Source organism: Orycteropus afer, unplaced genomic scaffold (assembly GCF_000298275.1).
Source record: "Orycteropus afer afer isolate SDZICR_OR568_19922 unplaced genomic scaffold, OryAfe1.0 scaffold00454, whole genome shotgun sequence".
NCBI classification, from domain to species: Eukaryota; Metazoa; Chordata; class Mammalia; order Tubulidentata; family Orycteropodidae; genus Orycteropus; species Orycteropus afer.
Genome location: NW_006922041.1, coordinates 387,392 through 396,592, shown reverse-complemented (window position 1 = coordinate 396,592; position 9,201 = coordinate 387,392).

Genomic DNA, 9,201 nt, shown 5'->3' with positions numbered 1-9,201 from the left:
ATGATGGGCTCAAGCATAGCAGGGATTGTGGGGCTGGCGCGGGATCAGGCAGTGTTTTGTTCTGCTGTGCATGGGGTCACTATGAGTCGGAAACGACTCAACGGCACTTAACAACAACAACAATAACATCTACATTGTCTTCTTGTATTTGTGCATTTGTTGTACTGTTGTTATCCTATTTTCACAAAAATTAAGTCCCATAGTTTTCTCCATATGTTCTCTTCCAGAAATTTTATGATTTTAGGTCTAAATTTAAGTCTTCGATCCATTTTTTAGTTAATTTTTTTGTATAGTGTGAGTTATGGGTCCTGTTTCATTTTTCTGCAGGTAGATATCCAGTTTTGTCAGCTCCATTTATTAAAAATACTGTTTCTGCCCCATTGAATGGCCTTTGACTCCTTGCCAAATATCAGTTATCCATAGAGAGCTGGGTTTAATTCTGAGTTCTCAATTCTGTTCTACTGGTCTATGTGTCTGTATTTGAACTAATACCAAACTATTTTATTATAGGCTGGTTGTAATGTTGTTGTAATGTATGTTGTGATATCACTGAATGTGAGGCCTCATTCTTTGTTCTTTTTCTTCAATATTTCTTTGGCTTTTCAGGGTTTCTTCCCTTTCTGAAGTTGGTCATTAGTTTTCCCATTTCAGTAAAAAAAAAAATGTTGTTGGGATTTGTATCAGGATATTATTTTACCTGTAGATTGTCTTAGGTAGTATTGATATTTTATTATATTAATTCTTCCAATCCATGAGCATGGTATGTCTTTCCATTTGTGTAGGTCTCATTTAGTCTCTTGTAGTAGTGGTTTATAATTTTCATTGTATAAAATTTTGTGTCCCTAGTTATGTTAATCCCTAGGTATTTTATCAATTTGGGTGCTACACTAAATGGTATTGTTTCTTGATTTTTTTTAAAGAGTACTCTTTGTTAGTGTAGAGGAACCCAAGTGATTTTTGTATATTGACCTTGTACCCTGCAGTGTTGCTAAATTCTTCCATTAGTTCCAGCAGTTTTCTTGTGGAATCTTTAGGGTTTTCTACAAACAGGATCAAAGAAGCTCTGGCGGCACAGTGGTTAATACATTTGGCTGCTAACCAAAAGATCAGCAGTTTGAACCCATCTGCCGCCCTGTGGGAGAAAGATGTAGCAGTCTGCTTCCATAAAGATTACAGCTTAGGAAATCCTATGAGAAAGTTGTATCTGTTCTATAGGGTCACTATAAGTCAGAATCAACTAGATGGCATGGGTTAGGTTTATGTATAGAATTATGTCATCTGCAAATAAAGATAACTTTACTTCTCCCCTTCCAATATGGATACCTTTTATTTCTCTTTCTTGTCTTATTGCTCTGGCTAGGACTTCTAGTACAGTGTTGAATAAAAGTGGTGATAATTGGCATCTTTACCTTGTTCTCATTCTCAGAGGGAAGACTCTCAGCCTTTCTCTCTTGAGTTAATGTTGGCTATTGGTTTTGCATATATGCCCTTAATTATGTTGAAAAATCACCCTTCTATTCCTATTTTGCTAAGAATTTTTATTGGGGAAGTGTGTTGAATTTTATCAAATGCCTTTCTGCATTGATTTATATGATCATATAGTTCTCTCCTTTGTTTTATTTATGCAGTAGATTACACTGATTGATTTTCCTACTCTTTAAGGACTTTTGCAATCCTTGTATGAATCCCACTTGATCATCATGTATGATTTTCTTTGATATGTTACTGACATCTCTTGGATGGAAGTTTGTTGAAAATTTTTGCATCTATGTTCATAAAAGATACTGGTCTGTTATTTTCTTTTTTGTAATGTCTTTGCCTGCTTTGGGTATCAGGGTTATGCTGGCTTCATAGAAAGAGTTCAGTAGTGTCCCTTCCTCTTCTATGTTTTTGAGAGATTGAGTGGGATTAGTGGGAACTTTTCTCTGAAAAGTTTGGTAAAATTCTTCAGTGTAGCCATCTGGTCCTGGGCTTTTTCTTGTTAGCAATTTTTTTGATGATATCTGCAATCTCTTCTTTTGTAATAAGTCTGTTTAAATTTTCTACCTCTGTTTATGTTAGTTTGGGTAGATAGTGTTTCAAGAAATTTGTCCATTTCATATAGGATTTCACATTTGTTGGACTTTAATTCTTCAGAGTAATAAGTTATGATCTTCTGTTGGATCAGTTTTAATGTCAGCAATTTCATTTCTTAATTTGGTTATTTACCTCTTCTGGATTTTTTTCTTTCACCAGTCTAGTCAAAAATTTGTCTATTTTATTGATCTTTTCAAAGAACCAACTTCTGGTTTTGTTGGTATTTTCTATTTTTCTATTTTCTATTTCATTTATTTCTGCCCTGATCTTTACTATTTTCTTTCTTCTTGTAGCTTTTCACTTCTTTTCTATTTGTTTCAGTTGGTGGTTTAAGTTAATTATTTTGAATCTTTTATCTTTTTTAATTAGGCATTTATTGCTGTAAATTTCCCTCTGAGTACTTTTTTTTAATTGTAATTTGTTTTGAAAGTCTACAAAACAAATTGGTTTTCCATTCCACAATCCATACACTTTCTGTTTTGTGACATTTATTGCATTCCCCACACTGTAACAGCATTCATCCTACTTTCTTCCCGCACCCACCCCTTCCTTTCATTCTTTTATAGTATTGTTCACCTTATAGGCCTATCTATCATTTGGCTGCCAGTTGAGTCATGAGGATTAAATTCAGTTCCTAGCTTGAAGGATATCACTGGAATTCAACCAGTCTTCATCAGACCAGTAAGCCTGTTCTTTTTTTATGACTTTGAATTTTATTCCACATTTCCCCTTCTGTATCCTGGACCTCTTATTGTGATCCCTTTCAGAGCCGTCAGCAGTGGTAGCTGGGCATCATCTAGTTCTTCTAGTCTCAGGGTCATAGAGGTTGGAGTTTACATGTTCCATTAGTCCTTTGGACTAATTGTTTCCTACATCTTTGATTTTCTTCACTCTGCTTTGCTTTGGATGGTGAGAGACCAATAGTTGCCCCTTAAATGACTACTCACAAGCTTTTAATAACCCAATCACTGCTCATGAAAATATGATGTAGAATATTGTCTTCGTGGACTATGTTAAGCCAATTGACTTCAGTGTCCCTGAAACTATAGGCCTGAGCCTCCATCCCCAGGGGACTCATTCCCTCAAGGTGTTTGGTTACGGCTAAGGCATTTCATAACTCTGTCCCCTGTATGCTTTACTACATTCATGGATACATTTGCTGCACATATAAATGTGTAGTTTGAGTACTACTTTTTTTGATGTGTCTCAAAGTTGTTTTCATTTTTGTTTGATTCTAGAAATTTTTTTTATTTTCACTTTTGATTTCTTCTGTGACTCAATCAATTTTTAGTAGTGCATTATTCCATATTAATGTATTTATTTTATCTGTTGTTGATTTCTAGCTTCATACCATTATGGTCAGAGAAGATGCTTGATATGATTTCAATCTTTTTAAATTTGTTGAGACTTGTTTTGTAACCAGGAGCTCTGGTGGTGTAGTACCTAAAGCATTTGACTGCTAACCAGAAGGCTGGCAGTTCAAACCCACCAGCCACTCCTCGGAAGGAAGGTTGGGCAAACTACTTCCATAATGATGTCACCTCGGAAACCCAAGGAGGGGTCGCTATGAGTCAGATCTGACTTGACAGCAGTGAGTTTTGTGTTTTTTTTGGTTTTTGTTTTGTAACCTAGCATAAAGTCTATTCTGGAAAATTATCCTGTGCAGTGGAGAAGGAGGGTATGCACTCGTTAGAACAATCAAGCATACGAGATCAAGAGGACCGTGTTTGCCCAGGTATAGAGCTAGGAAGGAGGTAAGGAAGAGGTAGGTGTAGGGAAGAAGTGGGGATAATGCTATTGCAGTGTGGGGATTGCAGTAAATGTCAGAAAACAGAATGTGTATGGATTATTGAATGGAAAACCAATCTGCTCTGTAAATTTTCACCCAAACTACAATTAAAATTTTTAAAAAAATTATTAGAATATGATGTGGAATTGATCTTTTTGTGTCTCTTCTAATTGAGGTTCATGTAACTTCCTGTATTTGCAGGCTTGATTCTCTGCCAGGTCCAGAAAATTCTCTCTGATTATCTCTTGGAAAACTGTTTCTATGCCTTTATTGTTGTCATGGTGCTCTGGGATTTCAATAGTTCTAATGTTAGATTTCTTGATTGAATCCCATATTGCATGCCATCTGTTATAAATGAATTATGTCCCCAAAAAATGTGTGTTGTAAATCCTAACGTTTATGCCTGGGATTATAATCTCATTGGGGGATGAGTTATCTTTGTTATGTTAATGAGGCAAGATTAGTGTAGAGTCTATCATAAATTAATCTCTTTTGAGATATAAAAAGAGATTAAACAAGCAGAGAGATGGGGTAGGATAGATGTCAAGACACATGGGGATCTTCAAGGAACCAGAAAGCAGAAACTGAATAGACAAGAACCTTCCTCCAGAGCCAACAGAGAGAAAAAGCCTTTCCCTAGACCTGGCACCCTGAATTCAGATTTCTAGCCTCCTAAACTGTAAGAAAATACATTTCTGCTGTAAAGCCATGCATTTATGGCCTTTCTGTTATAAGAGCGCTAGATAACTAAGATAGAATTTGGTACCAGAAGAGTGAGGTGCTGTTCTAACAGATAGATAAATGTGGAAGCAGTTTTGGAATTGGGTAATAGGTAGAGACTAGAATTTTATTTTTATTATTATTATTATTATTTTGTATTCCTCCTAGCATCTGCCTTTCTTTGGTCATCATTTTGTGCTGACCTCCTCCTTATTGTATATTGCGTTTCCTTTTACCCAGCTTATATGTATCTACCCTCTAGTACCCTCTAGTTAGTGATTTACCTTCCCTCCTTCCCCCACCCCTGGTAACCATCAAAGAATATTTGTTTTTATGTGAAAAACTTTTCTTGACTTTCTGCAATAGTGATCTCATACAATATTTGTCTTTTTGTGATTGACTGATTTCACCCAGCATATTGTCTTGTAGGTTCATCCATGTAATGAGATGTTTCACAGATTGTGTAGTATTGTGTAGTATTCCATTGTGTGTATGTACCTTAGTTTGTTTATCCTTTCATCTGTTGATGGTTATTTCCATCCTTTTGCTATTGTGAATAGCAATGTAAAGAACATTGGTGTGCATAAATCTGTTCATGTCATGGCTCTTACTTCTTATACTAGGACATATACCTAATAGTGGGATTGCTGGAGCATATGATATTTCTATTTCCAGCTTTTTAAAGAAGCACCATACTGTTTTCCTTCCCTCCTTCCCCCACCCCTGGTAACCATCAAAGAATATTTGTTTTGTGTGAAAAACATTTCTTGACTTTCTATGATAGTGGTTTCATATAATATTTGTCTTTTTGTGATTGACTAATTTCACCCAGCATACAGTGATCGCACCATTTTATAGTCCCACCAGTAGTGTATGAGTGTTCCAGTCTCCCTACATCCTTGCCTTAGGCTGCAAGAGTTTTAAGATGCCTAATAATAAAAGCTTTGATTACCTTAAAGAGATAGTTGGTAGAATTATGGATGTTAAAGACAATTCTGGTGAGGTTTCAGAAGGAAGTGAGGAAAGCTATAGAAAAAGTCTCTTTTGTCTTAGAGAATACATATGGAACCAGCAATAGAATGTTGCTAGAAATGTGGGCATTAAATGTGCTTCTGGTGAGATTTTAAAAGAAAATAATGAACATGTGATTGGACAATGGAGGAAGGGTGATGCTTTATATGCTGTGGCAATGAACTTGTCTGAATTATGTCCAAATGTTTGGTGGAAGGCAGAACTTGTAAGTGATGAACTTGAATATCTGGCTGATTCAATTTCTAAGCAAGATCTTATTTTATGACTTATCCTTGACACTTATAGTACAATGCAAGAGGAAATAAAACTAGATTTTAAAATGAACTTGCAAAATGAAATCAGAACTTCATATTTCAAAAATTCTGTTGTACAAATTAAGGACACATGTCCTAGAATGTACACCAAGGACATGGCTACACAACCTTTTGTTAAAGAGATTAAACCCGTGACTAATAGATCTAACCAACCACCACAGCAGAAACCCATCAACTTAGACCAAAGGGGGCACAGAGATAACAAAATGAAAAAAATGCTGTCTGCCTCTTGGAATTCTACAGGTAGGAAACAGGCCAAGGGAATTATATTTGTTGTGCTCCAAGAAAAGAAAAGGATCATCCCTGGAGCATCTTGGAGATCAGCAGAACTGTTAGAAGGAGCATAAGAACTAGGGACTTCTTGGTTTGAAAGAGTGAGGCCACAGTCTCCTGGATTTCAAAAAGTGGGACCATAGCCTATGTTGTAAAGAGTCAGATCTTTGCCAACTTGTTTCCAGAGTTGAGGTGTACCAGACGAATGGCACAGCTACCCAAACCTGAAGGGAGGGGGCTCCCATACCCAAGGGGCAGAAGAATGAGGCTGAAGGGGTAGAATCACCACTCAGATGAACTAGGAGAATGGGACCACCCAAAGCCAAAGGAGCAAAGTTGCCATCCCAGGGGACTTGTAAGGTAGAGCCTAAGCCCAAAGTTAAGGGGCCTCCAACCAGAATCCAGAAGGAAAGGCCAACATCTAAAGTTTAGAGGACAAGTCCATTGCTTAGATGGCCTCAGAGAACAGAGAGTTATTTTCAAGTCTTGAGACCTAATGTAATTTTTCTGCTGGTTTGTGGACTTGGCTTGTTGCCTGTTACTCCTTCCTTCCCACCAATTTCTCCCATTTGTAATAGAAATGTCTACCTTGTGCCTATTCCACCAATGTACTTTGGAAACAGATAAGCTGAATTCTAGAAGATAAGTTGAATTCTAGAAGAATTCTGCTCCAAGATGGAATATACCCAATGACTCACCTATATTTGATATTGATGATTCAAAAAATAAGATTTGGGACTTGAAGTTGATTTAAGACTTTTGGGATGACACAATGAGGTGAATATGTTTTGCATGTGGCAAGGACATGAATTTTTACAGTCCAAAGGGTGGAATGTTATGGATTGAATTATGGCCCTAAAAAACATGTGTTCTAAATCCTAACCTCTATGTTTTAGTTATTCATAATGTTTCCACTCCTTAGAAGGAAGGTTGGGCAATCTACTTCTGTAGTGATACTGCCTTAGAAACCCAAGGAGGAGTCACTATGAGTTGGGTCTGACTCAATGGCCCATAACAACAATAACAAATATTTTCAATGATATATCAGACAGTGTTTCACTACTATTCATAAGGTTTTCACTGGCCAATTCTTTAAGAAGTGGATGGTCCTGTCCTTTTTCCAAGTCTGTCTCAGTCTGGAAGCTCCACTGAAACCTGTCCACATGGGTGACCCCACTGGCATTTGAAATACCAGTAGCATAGCCTCCAGCCTCACAGCAACACTCAAGCCACCACAGTACAACAAACTGTGGTGCAAAAGATCTCTTTAAAATGTTGAAAAGCAAAGGTGTCTCTTTGAAGACTGAGGTGCTCCTAACCCAAGCCATGCTATTTTCAGTCACCTCGTATGCATGTGAAAGCTGGACAATATTCATCAAGGAAGACTGAAGAAGAGTTGATGCTTTTGACTTGTGGTGTTGGCAAAGAATACTGAAAGTACCATGGACTGCCAGAAGAACTAACAAATCTGTCCTGGAAAAAGTGCAGCCAGAATGCCCCATGGAAATGAAAATGGCCAGACTTGGTCTTACCTACTTTGGTCATGTTGTCAGAAGGGACTATTCCCTGGAGAAGAATATCATGCTTGGTAAAGTGCAGGGCCAATGAAAAAGGCGAAGACCCTCAAAGAGATGGATTGACACAGTGGCTGCAATGAAGGGCTCAGGCATAGCAAGAACTGTGAGGCTGGCGCAGAACTGGGCAGTGTTTCATTTGTTTTACATAGGGTGGGTATGAGGCAGAGCTGGCTCAATGGCACCTAACAACAAAAATACCAACATGCTTTAGTTATAATCCCACTTCTTAATGGGTTGTCTTCATTATGTTAATGAGGTGGTATTAATGTAGGGTGCATCTTGAGTCAATCTCTTTTGAGATATAAAAAGAGATTGAATAAGTGAGCAGAAACAGAGATGGGATAAGATAGCTTCCAAGACGCATGGAGACCTTCAAGGAACCAGGAAGCAGAAGATGAATAGACAAAGACCTTCCTTCAGACCCTACAGAGAAAGAAAGCCTTTCCCTAGAGCCAGCACTCTGAATATGGACTTCTGTCCTCTTAAGCTGTGAGAAAATAAATTTCTGTTTGTTAAAGCCATCCCCTTGTGGTATATCTATTATAACAGCACTAGATAACTAAGACACCATCTATTCTGTTTTACTTTGTATTCTTTAAATGAACTTTTTTCTTATCTATGAAATCATAAAGTTGATGTGCTTCTTTTCTTTTTTTTCCTAAGACCATATAAAATAAACACAAAACTATTCAAACAACAGCAACATTCAAATAAAAGTGTACTAACCAACATTACCAGGTGTACCACCAGAGATAAAATACCACCTGTTGGAAAAGTCTATAGCAAGGATGCAAAAACACCCCTTTCAAATGAAAAGAGTTCTTCATGAGGTCTCTGAGGAAATAAATTGTGAACTACCCAGATTTTAAACAACTTCATTTTGTTTTTTGAGAAAGTATCTAGAGATTGAATTCATCTGATTTTATAATTAAGCCTAGGGAATAGGTAAAATGTATTCAGTTAAAACAAAATGAAAATATGCCAGGACCAGATCTCATACTCAGATCATTCCAATTCCAAGGCCCATGTTTTCACATAATTATTTTTAAATGAGGGCAATGTAAGGAAGACAGGTAAGGAGAGGCATCCGGGAAGAGAGTAAAGAAGGAAAGAGAAATACAGAGAAAGAATGATTGGCAAATAAGTGGGCATCTGTGAGTGGGGAACAAGGGGAGGAAAAGAGAGAAAAAATACATTATTAAAGAAGAGGGAAAAAATCAGTAAGTTCTTAAGTGACCATAAGACATTCTTACTTGTGGTTGGGACCAGGTTTGCTGGTCCAATAGAGCCTGGTGGAACCACTGAGACTATAGCCCCTAGCTGCCGTTCAGGTCTGGAATTGAACCCACACCTGTGGTTTCCAGCCAAACAAAGTACAGGCATGTGAATTAAACATTTACCTCAAGTAGACACATGTCGT